Below are 12,682 nucleotides of genomic sequence, written 5' to 3' on the forward strand. Positions count from 1 at the left end.
TGAACGTTTCCTTCTGTTTTCACCAAACCCAGGACACAAGTCTGAAAACTTAGCTGAGGCCGTACTAAAAGTTCTGTCTGCAAATTCCATTGATATTACTGACTGTAGGGGCTAGCCATATGACAACGGAAACAACATGCCAGAAAAATACACTGGTTGGCAGGTACGCATTAAAGAACGAAATCAGAAAGCGCATTATATGCCTTGTGCAGCACATTCTTTGAATTTAGTAGGCACTAGTGCTGCAAGCTGTTCTTGGGAAGGCCGGCCGGTGTGGCCGTGCGGTTCTAGGCGCTTCAGTCTGGAACCGCGTGACCGCTACGGTCGCAGGTTCGAATTCTGCCTCGGTCATGGATGTGTGTGATATCCTTAGGTTTAAGTAGTTCTAAGTTCTAGGGGACTGATGACGACAGATGTTAAGTCCCATAGTGCTCAGAGCCATTTGAACCATTTGTTGTCGGAAAGCAACTTCATTTTTCAATGTAGTGCAAAACCTTTAAAATTTTTTCTCTGCTTCTACACAGCGCTGGGATAAACTTCTTTCTTTCATGAAACCAGGAAGCAAAACGGTAGTAAGTTTATCAAAAATACGTTGGTCAGCAAGAGAGGAAGCGTGTGTAAGTCTATAAGAAAACCGGGAGCGCGTTATCAATGCCCTCACACATATTGCTAATGATACGTTTGGAAAATCACTTGTGCGAAATGAGGCTTCAGCTTTATTGAATCAGCTCAGCAGACTAGAAACAGTATTCATGACGACAGTTTAGAAGGACATACTCCAGAGATTTAATAGTGTAAATCTGAAACTGCAAAGTGTAAATATTGATACTAAAATAGTGCATGAATTATATGGATCACTTGTAGAATTTATTGCATCTATTCGTGGCATATTCGACTATTATGAAAATAAATGCATGGAGATTGTGACTGATATAGACTATGAATGCACCTATAAAAGATCACGAAAACGCGAACTTCATCATGACGAAGAAGCGGGCTCTGAAGAAGTTTTTCTGACGGGAAGGGAAAAATTTAGAGTCGAAACATTTCTGCCAGTACTCGAAAACTTGTACGCCGAATTAGTGAGGAGGAAGGAAAGCTATAGAACACTGTTGGACTCCTCCACAGTTTTCAGTAACCTTAAGAACAGTTCACCTGACGATATTTCTGAACGTGCAGCAAAACTCCAAGCGTCACAGGACACAGATTTAGAGCCTTCCTTCCTCAGTGAATGTGTACGTTTCGCGGAACTTTAGAAATCTTCTGAGATTAGTGATATACCAGTCGAAATGAGTAAATTTTTACGAAAAGAGATGTTACAGTTCGTGTTTCCGAATGTTGTCATTGCTCTTAGAATATTTCTATGTCTCTTACTTACAAATTGTTCAGCAGAAGAGCTCTTAAAAGACTTAAATCGTACTTACGTTCTACGTTGTATGAGGAGAGACTGAACGCCTTGTCCATTTTTCACATTGAAACCGACGTCCTAACTGATAACCGTCTGAACTATGAAGATATGATCAACGAGATTTATGCTGTCAAATGCAGACGCAAACTTTGCTGGCTGGTGAGTTTGTTTATTTCTTCATATTAGTTTTAAAAATTTGAGATTATAATGTGATTTTTATTATAACTTAGAGCACATTCAGTGGTTTTACAAACTACGTATTATCTGTTTATTTTACAATTGCTGATGGCAGAACGCGGAACTAAACCTCGTTTACGTGCAGACGTAACCGAAGGCGCCCGGCAATACTAAACAATACCCGTATGACCCAGGTCGCTCGACGCTGTACAGTCAAGTCATACTGATACGATAATATACTACAACTGATGCGTATTCTTGGCGTCTGTTGAATTGTCTAGCTACGCGGAAATATACGTTGTCGGAGAGTACGCTGAGATGAAAAAGTGTTAGTAAATAACGTAGGTCAGTTCTGTCGATAAATAAGTAAAAGCTTTGCTAATACCATTAGAAAGAGCTATGGTGAGAGCAGTAGCTGCACTACAAAACTGTTCAGACCTTACATGGATTAAAGGTATTGTGTACACTAAATTATGCCGTATCTAGCTGCACAGACCCTAAAGCTTTACACGTTAACTATTAGATTATAAAACAAATATGCTTTTTCCACACTAGTCTGTAAAATTATGTAATAGCAAATCCAGTTCTGTGTTAGTTCGTCTGTATGTAGTTATTAGTTCGTGCACCGAAATCTCTATTTCAGTTTCATTTCTTACGCTTTCCTATAGATTCACGTATTAATACCGAACTTGTTTTTTTTATCTGCTACACATTCAAGTTATTATATCGTAAAACGATAGTTTAATTTTAATTTTGAAAGGATCTCTGTAAAAGTACGTATTAATTTCTAATGTATGACACGTCGTTTCAATCGTTAGATCGTAACACAACTATTTATTTTTATTTTCAACGGTTTCGTGTAAAAGAACATATTAAAAGTGAATGTATAACAAAAATACGTTGTCTCCTACACGTTCTGTTGAATTTTTAGGCCATAAAGGAAAAGTTATTTTCCTTGTGTTCGTTTCTGTTGTCTCTCGGCAGGAGAAAGTGTTAAAACAATGCAGTTGTAAGCGTGTTTTATCCGCTGCCGTACACCAAGTACAGTTCAGGAACCATATTACATTTTGATTGAGCGCGACTAGACCGCTGACGCGTCCTTCAGAACAACGAATAGCAGAGTACGCAAACAGCTATCAGCGCTCCCACCCAAAACGGCAGTTGTGAAGTGATAGGGTAATAGTTGTTATTTAAAATCGTTTTTTTTTTGCGGGGGGGGGGGGGGGGGGCATATAATATGGTGAGCCTAGGGGCGCAAAATTTTTAAATCCGCCACTGACCGTAGTTGCCTGCAGACATCGTTGATTTCATCGTGCAGTTAAGACCAAACGTCTGTCCTGTTGTACTTAATGATTTCGTTTGTTTCGGAACGTTCGAAGTCATAAAAAGTGGCATAATACGACGCATTCAACGTCTTTCTGCTGTCTATGTCTGAAGCTGCTTTGTGTCCACTAATTCTCTCTTAGGAAACAATGTCAAAATTGCATGTTTGTCAAATTACATTGTAAAATTCAACAATACATGTAACCAAGGTGATTTTTGCGTCAACAGGCTTTGTATTTCTTCTATTATCATTAAGAGCAATACGCGATTAAGTTCGACGAGAGGAATTGCGTCGATGAGTAATTGCTCATTTATTCATACTGTCCATTGATGAAGCTACTTTGACACATGTCTGCATCAACATTTCCCTTTGGAAGACTCCATAAAACTAATCAACGACAAGTTGAGCCCTGAGGCAACACAGTTTTTAGACACGTACTGACATCGACCTGTTTTATTTTCAGTGCTGAGCAGAGCAGAGTGCTGATGTACCCATGGGCAGTCCACTCTCGTTGTAGCAAATTTCTTCATGGAGTATTTCCAGGACAGAGCACTGGAAACTGCTGAACTAAAACATGTTTGTTTCTTTCGGTATGACACATTTGTCATCTGGCCACACGGACCCAAAACACAACAGAAATTCCTCTAACATCTGAATTCCATCCATGAAAATATCAGATCTACTTGGAAATAGGAAAAGAGGCAAACTTTCTTTTCTCGACGTCCTGCTTCAGCATAGGTCCGGCTGCTCGCTTGGCAACCGGTTACGCTGAAAGCAAACCCATACGGATTTACACTACTGGCCATTAAAATTGCTACACCACGAAGAAATGCAGATGATAAACGGGTATTCATCGGACAAATATATTATACTAGAACTGACACGTGATTACATTTTCACGCAATTTGGGTGCATAGATCCTGAGAAATCAGTACCCAGAACAACCACCTCTGGCCGTAATATGGCCCTGGTACGCCTGGGCACATCAAGAGTAGTGACTGCCGTATTGTGACGAGCCAGTCATGCAGTTTAATTCTGCTTCATCCTGACGTACAAGTTGTACTACACTACTGGCCACTAAGATTGCTACACCAAGAAGAACTGACATCTGATTACATTTTCACGCAATTCGGGTGCATAGATCCTGAGAAATCAGTACCCAGAACAACCACCTCTGGCCATAATAACGGCCTTGATGCGCCTGGGCATTAAGTCAAACAGAGCTTGGATGGCGTGTACAGGCACAGCTGCCCATGCAACTTCAACACGATACCACAGTTCATCAAGAGTATTGACTGGCGTGTTGTGACGAGCTAGTTGCTCGGCCACCCCTGACCAGACGTTTTCAATTGGTGAGAGGTCCGGAGAATGTGTTGGCCAGGACAGCAGTCGAACATTTTCTGTATCCAGAAAGGCTCGTACAGGACCTGCAACATGCGGTCGTGCATTATCCTGCTGAAATCTATGGTTTTGCGGGGATCGAATGAAGGGTAGAGCCACGGGTCGTAACACATCTGAAATGTAACGTCCACTGTTCAAAGTGCCGTCAATGCGAACAAGAGGTGACCGAGACGTGTAACCAATGGTACCCCATACCATCACGCCGGGTGATACGCCAGTATGGCGATGACGAATACACGCTTCCAATGTGCGTTCACCGCGATGTCGCCAAACACGGATGCGATCATCATGATGCTGTAAACAGAACCTGGAACCATCCGAAAAAATGACGTTTTGCCATTCGTGCACTCCGGTTCGTCGTTGAGTACACCATCGCATGAGCTCCTATCTGTGATGCAGCGTCAAGGGTAACCGCAGCCATGGTCTCCGAGCTGATAGTCCACGCTGCTGCAAACGTCGTCCAACTGTTCGTGCAGATAGTTGTTGTCTTGCAAACGTCCCCATCTGTTGACTCAGGGATCGAGATGTGGCTGCACGACCCGTTACAGCCATGCGGATAAGATGCCTGTCATCTCGACTGCTAGTGATGCGAGGCCGTTGGGATCCAGCACGGCATTCCGTATTACCCTCCTGAACCCACCGATTCCATATTCTGCTAACAGTCATTGGATCTCGACCAACGCGAGCAGCAATGTCGCGATACGATAAACCGCAATCGCGATAGGCTACAATTCGACCTTTATCAAAGTCGGAAACGTGATGGTACGCATTTCTCCTCCTTACACGGGCATCACAACAATGTTTCTCCAGGCAACGCCGGTCAACTGCTGTTTGTGTATGAGAAATCGGTTGGAAACTTTGCTCATGTCAGCATGTTGTAGGTGTCGCCAACGGCGCCAGCCTCATGTGAATGCTTTGAAAAGCTAATCATTTGCATATCACAGCATCTTCTTTCTGTCGGTGAAATTTCGCGTCTGTAGCACGTCATCTTCGTGGTGTAGCAATTTTAATGGCTAGTAGTGTGCTTTAGTGTAATAAAAATCATTAATGTGATTTGCTTAAATTGTTGTTCAGCTATCCGAGAAAGCAGCGTCTTAGGTACCCAGCGTCGCTGCCGCTAACAACCCTGTAAAAGACAATATCATGCGTTGCGAAGAGATGCTTGCGGCCTTCCGTCGGTGCCTGATGCTGTGGAGGGTGGAGCAGGTGGAGCGGTGTCCGAAGGCGACGGCCGTGAAGCCATTCCGCCGGCGTTGGTCCATCTCGCGGGTGAAAAAAAAAAAATGTTCAAATGGCTCTGAGCACTATGGGACTTAACATCTGAGGTCATCAGTCCCGTAGAACTTAGGGCTACTTAAACCTAACTAACCTAAGGGCATCGGGCATCGCACACATCCATGCCCGAGGCCGGATTCGAACCTGCGACCGTAGCAGTCGCACGGTTCCAGAGAGAAGCGCCTAGAACCGCTGGGTCACACCGGCCGGAATGTCGTAGGTGCGAACGATAGGAGGCGAGAAACAGTTGCAATGGTTTATCCCTGGTATGTGCGGAGCGAAGTTTGGCCATCTACTGCTTGAAGGTTCTGACAAAACGTTCCTCGTCAGCCGAACGGTGTAGCCGAGCGGTTCTAGGCGCTTCAGTCTGAAACTGCGTGACCGCTATTGTCGGAGGTTCGAATCCTGCCTCGGGCATGGATGTGTGTGATGTCCTTAGGTTAGTTAGGTTGAATTAGTTCAAAGTTCTAGGGGACTGATGACTTCAGATGTTAAGTCCCATAGTGCTCAGAGCCATTTGAACCATTTGAACCGTTCCGCTTCGCCATATGACTGGGGACGGAACGTTGCTCTAGTTAGATGCTGTATGCCATTGCGTTCACAGAATGTTTCAAATTCATTTGACGTGAACGGTGCTCCGTTGTCTGACACTACAACTTCAGGTATACCTTTGAGGCAAAAAATAGAGGATATCACACAGGGCATACTCCATTTCAGAGGAACGTAGTCTGACGGCAGAACTGTGGCACCTGCAATCCGTTTTCTGCGAGAACGGGTACAGCAACCGACAGATTCGGACGGCCCTGCGACCCAAGGTCTCCGAAAACGACACGGAGGACAGGAACTAAGACGATAGGAAGACCGCTTTAGTACTGTTTGCTGGCAATGAATCGTGAAAAATAGGAAAAACTGCTACGAAAACACCACATAATGCCAGTTTTCCGCTCGCCAGCCAAAATACGAGCTGTAGTAAGGACAGCGAAAGACGACCCAGGTCTAAAAAAAAGCGGGAGTGCACCAAGTTCCGTGTGAATGCGGAAAAGCTTCTTCAGATGTACGGAGTTCTGTACTCTATTGATCTGAAGATGGCAGCTTAGTCCTGTTGAAACTAGTAATCCAGTGTACATACGGACGGACAAGGCAATAAAAAACTTCATATCAGAAGCTGTCTTTACATCCTTATCTTTGCTGTGGACATGGACTTGCGTTAATCCGAATTTAAAGAGAACTTACATTTATTACTGCAAGTGAAAACTGTGGCTAAGTCTTTCTGTATTTCGTTACGATCTTCCAACGACGACAGTTACCTGCAGACGACAGCATCGGCAGCGAACATCCTATTAGTCCTACTGATGCTATCTGATAAATCGATTATATATATTGAGAACATTATCATATGTTAGTATGTACACTATTTACACTTTTAACGTGATCACCTGGAAACATCTGCCATTCGTGATTTAACATTAAGGTATCCTATTCTGCATTAGTATTCTTAACGTGTAGTAGTAGTCTACACACATCTATTCTATGTTTCTATTCGATGTTTAATGTAGGATTACTTTAAGCTTCGGAAAGATGTCCATTCAATTCATTCCTCACAACGCTTCCATTGCTATCGTCCTGAATACCGTTCGATTGCACAAGAGCAATGCCTCCTCGTGCCGCGTATGACTATTTTTCTCTACATCAATTGAATATAATTGTCGACTATGCATTGATTGTTCTGTTCGAACCAACTATCGCACACAACTGTCTGTTCTTGTATAGGAACTCGGTAGCAGGTCAGCGGCAGAACAATCCGCCGAAAGGAGATACGGCGGGTTTCATGGTTGCACTGCTACCTAAAGGTCACTGGTCACAAGAAGAAATGCGCGACGTCGCTTAAATTCGTGAAAAACGCTGACATTTGTCCGTGAAGCAGTGAAAGAAGGTTTTATGTAGCGACGAGTCACAGGATAGGATGTGACGCTAACGTAAGATATACGTGTAAGGACTTCGTGGATGCTTTGCCTCTTTCCCCCGATTTGAGGAAGGTTCAGTACTTTTGGTCGATGGCAAATGGAACACAGAGGTGTATGAAATCATTTGAGGCATTTTTTTTTACTTTTCCTGTTGTGGGAAAAGTTTGGACCTGGATACTGTGTCTGTTCGCATGATAATGCTCACGCCCACAAATCAAGAACCGTTGCGTTGTGTCTGGGTGAGAATCAGTTCGATTCACTGGACTGGTCTGTCCAAAGTCCCGCCCCAAATCCCAGCAAATATTTGGGATGCAGCAGAGCGTCATTTGCATTTCAGACCATTTTCTCGAAACTTAACAGCAGTTAATATTATGAATGTCGTGCTCCAGTGTAAGTAAATAATTCGTAAATAAACTCATTACTGTCTACCATACCTGCTAATTGTTTCATTTCACTACCGGTGCAACATAGCACTGTTAAAATAGAAAACAGGTACAAATGTAAATGCTTGGCACGTGAAGTGGAAGCCATGTCAATATTTCCCCTCACTTCCTGTCGCTACATTGCAACATGAAACTGTTTTCTTCAGAGACTTGTTCAATAATGGTATCACATCCGTTATTCTTAACGAGGAATATGCTAATAAGGTCGATTGTAAAAAGAAAATTTTTTGATGCACAGAGCTACTGCATTTTTTGGCATGACAACCTACTTCACTATACTCTCCCATGTGTTATACGTTTGGAGATAGGGTGTAATCCTATTGTGTATGCGATAAGTAAATTTTGTAAAATGTTACACAATTGCAATCGTGGCCGGTTGTTTCATAATTGCATTACTTGCATATGTAGATACACACTTTTTATCATCGATGTATTTATAGATCACTTATGTATACGAGTTATTTTATGTAGATCAGTTGTATTTTAATGGCTTTATAGGTGTTTTACGGTAAGTGCCAGAAGGTCAGCATATCACCCAACAAGATTTGCCGTTATAGCAACATGAAAATATCAGTCGTGATTGAGTTATCTGTAACAGTTATTTTTAGGTTTTACGTTTTTGACGAACATCAACGTGTCAGTGGCTCAGTGCTACCGGTGCCGTAACTCAGCACGTTCGGTCAGGGGGCTCGCCATTCTCTGGAGGAAAAAAAGTGTTAAAGTGCCAGACTGCAAATCCAAAGATCACCGGTTCGATTGACGGTCACTGTTAGGTTTTTAATGTCACTTATCATATATTTGACCTCTGGCAAAACCTGTTAATACGAAAAATGCTGAGATACACCGCCGTTTGGAGTCCTCGCTATACCGGCGGGTAAGTCAGTTCAGAAGTCGAAGGAAGGCAATGCCGTACGACCTCCAATAGGATCATGTCTAGCAAACTACTGTGATGTTCAAATCAATCTTCGAGTTGATGACAACTTTTCTTTAAAAGGATCTACCTGCCCTCGAATTCCACTGCAGATATAGCTGCATCGACGGACGAAATAAACAAATGTCATTTTTACTAAAACTTTTTAATATTTTCTTTGTTCTAGAACGATGAATCAACAGCTCGCCAGTAACCATAAAACATTTAAGAACAGCGTAAAGAATTTAATGGTGACCAACTCATTCTACTCCAGTGATGACTTTCTTATTAGGACTAATTAATGTATTTATTATTAATTGTATCACATAACGTGACTGCTCACTCCGGCAAGCCTTCAATACAGTAATGCAATCCTTACAAATAAGCCTTGTAAACTGTTTTTGTTGTTAAGGATACTTGGCTGCGTAGTTTTTCAGTTATCTTATGTACAGGGTGTACATAAAGTCCGGGAACACTTTCTATTCCTTATTGCACAAGAACCAAACATTGTACAGATACCATACATTGTCATTTTGAAGAGAAACCCTGAAAGTTTTTTTTCATGTATATTGGCACAGCGTAGTTTGGTAATTTGCCGATAGTCAGTGCTAGTCGCAAACATGTCGAGTTCAGGTGCGGAGCGAGCTTTCTGTGTATTGCAGTTCGACAAAAACAAGTGTGCTTCAGCTGTTCAACGGATGTTTAGAACGAAGTAAGGTAAGAATCCACCAACAAGGAAGTCCATTTACCACTGGCACAACAAATTCGTTACGACGAGTTGCTTGTGCCCGGTAAAGAGAAGCGGACGCCCCAGTCTGAGTGAAGTGAATGTGGAGCGCGTACGAGAGACATTCATAAGGAGTCCAAAGAAATCGGTGCGTCGTGCATCCCGTGAACTCCAAATGGCTCCAATGACAGTGTGGAAAGTCCTGCGACAGAAACTGTCTATGAAACCATTCAAATTGGAGCTAGTGCAGAAGCTCAATGACGATGACAAAGACAAGCGTTTTGAGTTTTGTTCGCCGTTTCAACAATTGAATAAGGATGGGGATGGCACTGTTGATCTCTTAATTTTTAGCGACGAAGCCACTTTTCACATTAATGGGAAAGTAAACAGGCATAATTGTCGAATCTGGGGTACAAAGCATCCACACGAACACGATGAATTTGAACATAATTCCCCAAAAGTAAATATTTTTTTATGCCTTGTCACGGCGAAAACTGTACGGGCCATTCTTCTTCGCCGAGAGACTGTCACTGGATTTTCCTTCTTGGACATGTTGCAGCAATGGGTGATGCCTCAAATGCAATTGGACTCTCCGTTCATCTTTCAGCAGGATGGGGCTTCACACCATTTTCATGGTGAATTTCGTGGGTATCTGAACAAGGAGCTGCCGCATCGATGGATTGGCCGTGCTACAGAAGCGGACAGCTGCTTCATGAAATGGCCTCGCCGATCACCAGATCTCACTCCGTGTGACCTTTTTCTGTGGGAACACATTAAAGATCTGGTGTATGTACCGCCTCTACCACGTGATGTAACAGAGCTCCGGGAGAGAATACGGGACTGCCACGGTCGACAATGCCATGCTGGGACGGGTATGGCAGGAATTCGAATACCGTTTTGACATCTGCCGTGTCACTCATGGTTCGCATATCGAATGTTTGTAAAATAAAAAAAAAAAACTTTCAGAGTTTCCTTTCAAACTGCAATATGTATGAAATCTGGACAATGTTTAGTTCTTGTGCAATAAATGATTGAAAGTGTTCCCTGACTTTATGTACAACCTGTATTTGGTATGTGTACATTGAAATATTTGTGCTAAGCTTTTTAATTAATGTATAAATGAATAAATATAAATTTTGTCTTATTTCGAATCCTTGTAGACCATATAACTTAGGACACGTGGAAGGAATAATAATATATAAGTTATTTTGTAACCATGCATTATTTAATTTTGTTTTTATGAAATGTTCCACATCTTCGGTGATCTCCTCAGTATAGGTTTGTGGAACGAACATCGTATCTAATGCGATAAACTCTTGCACCACACCATAACGAATGTTACTGGTAAGTAAGAATTTCACACCAACTTGTGCGGTCACATAATGTTACTACTTACGCCTGTTTTTATTGTAACCTATGATCATAATTTGTACACTATAAGATTGCAATGTATCACAATTACAATTGTATTTAATGTCCACTGTATGTTGGATACCTGAAGATGTTCGTGTTGTGGTAACAGATACTAGAATAAAACTACAGTATCTATAGCATGTGCGGTGGCCCGGAAGTAGTTCATTTATAAGTTAATTTTAAGTTATTTCAATAATTATCTTCTTGATCTCTGGATGACAATTGAGGAAATTTTTCTCCATTGGAAACACTGCAACAGCATTTAGCCTTTCAGAATTCATGATGCTACATAGAAAAGTTTTTATTCTTTTCACTGTCGAGAAGGAGCGTTCTGCCTCTGATGTAGTCATGGAAACTGTCAAGAGGATTTTTACAGTTTCTTAATGTCACTAAGAGTAACGCTAGATCATTTTCCAAGATAAATTTCAGGAGCTCATTTAATTTACAGTATTCATGAATAACTGACCCACAATACATTACTTTTAAGTCAGTTTCAAGCTTTCTTTGTCAACCATGAGACTTGCATCAGTGGTGAGCATTATATCTTGTGTAGGATGTTGATTCTTTAAACTACTGAAGCATTTCTTGTTGAACAATGTAGGAGCTACTAAGTATTTGGTGGAAGAATATCTGTCCGTTATATCAACAAAAATAAAGTCTCACACTTTTTGAACTTCTGTCATGAATGTCTATCAAGAATTCTCACAGTATTTTGAGACTCTTAATTAAAAAAAAACAGTTTTTAAATTAGCTTTAAACACACTAATTTCTTGATATTGCACTTGGTTGTAAATTATTTCAACATAAGGCAAAAATGTGATGAGAAAGCTCTCACCAAAACTTGAAATTATCATCAATCAGTAATTTTAAAACTTTTGTTACTCCTTCATTGGTTGATCTGCATTTGATATTGACTGAATTTCAGTAAGGCAGATTTTTAAAGGTTGCAGATTTTCGTGAACTCTGTTTATGGTCCGTGTGTTGAAGTATCACCTTGTAGAGCGTGGATGTAGAATGCTAAAATCCATATGTTTCTTGAAAATGGACACATGTTGCGGTGATATTGAGAAGAATGTTGGAATAGTCAGAATAATAAGAGAAAAATAGTCTTGTGTTTCGTGTGATACTTGCTGCATTTCTCATTATTAAATTAAGTTGTTGTGCACTGCAGTAAATGATATGCGTATTACGATAAACTGCTTTTATTGTTGCTTGAACTGCTACTTTTTTTGCCTTTCGTGACATTTGCACCATCAAAGTTCAGAGCTGTCGTATCAGTTTTTATTCATTTCCTTCAAGGATAATGTCCAGTTGTTCTAAAATACGTCTCGACGTACCATTAGTACTCTGATTTCCTCCCTCCTCTCGCGAAGAAAATGCTCAAATATTTCTCAGTTCATTGGGTACCGTAGAAAAAGGACAATTGGAGTCTGTCATCATCCGTGACAGCTACAGAACAAGCTTTTCTAATTACCATTCTTATTTCCTAATTATATATTTGTAGCAGGCACTCAACTACGTCATTATGAATGGTCTCAGAAACAACTTTGAAGACTGCACTGGTTTCTAAATGATTCTTCAAAAGTGAAACTTACATGGACGCTAAATTTACTAATCCTCTACATATGTCCACATTTACT

General features: G+C 41.3%; 1 pseudogene; it reads right to left on the reverse strand.

Annotated features, from left to right (window-relative positions):
- Positions 1 to 11,221: 11,221 nt before the first annotated feature.
- Positions 11,222 to 12,031, reverse strand: LOC124556402 (annotated as a pseudogene).
- Between the last annotated feature and the right edge of the window lie 651 nt (positions 12,032 to 12,682).

This window comes from Schistocerca americana, chromosome X (assembly GCF_021461395.2).
Source record: "Schistocerca americana isolate TAMUIC-IGC-003095 chromosome X, iqSchAmer2.1, whole genome shotgun sequence".
Classification (NCBI taxonomy): domain Eukaryota; kingdom Metazoa; phylum Arthropoda; class Insecta; order Orthoptera; family Acrididae; genus Schistocerca; species Schistocerca americana.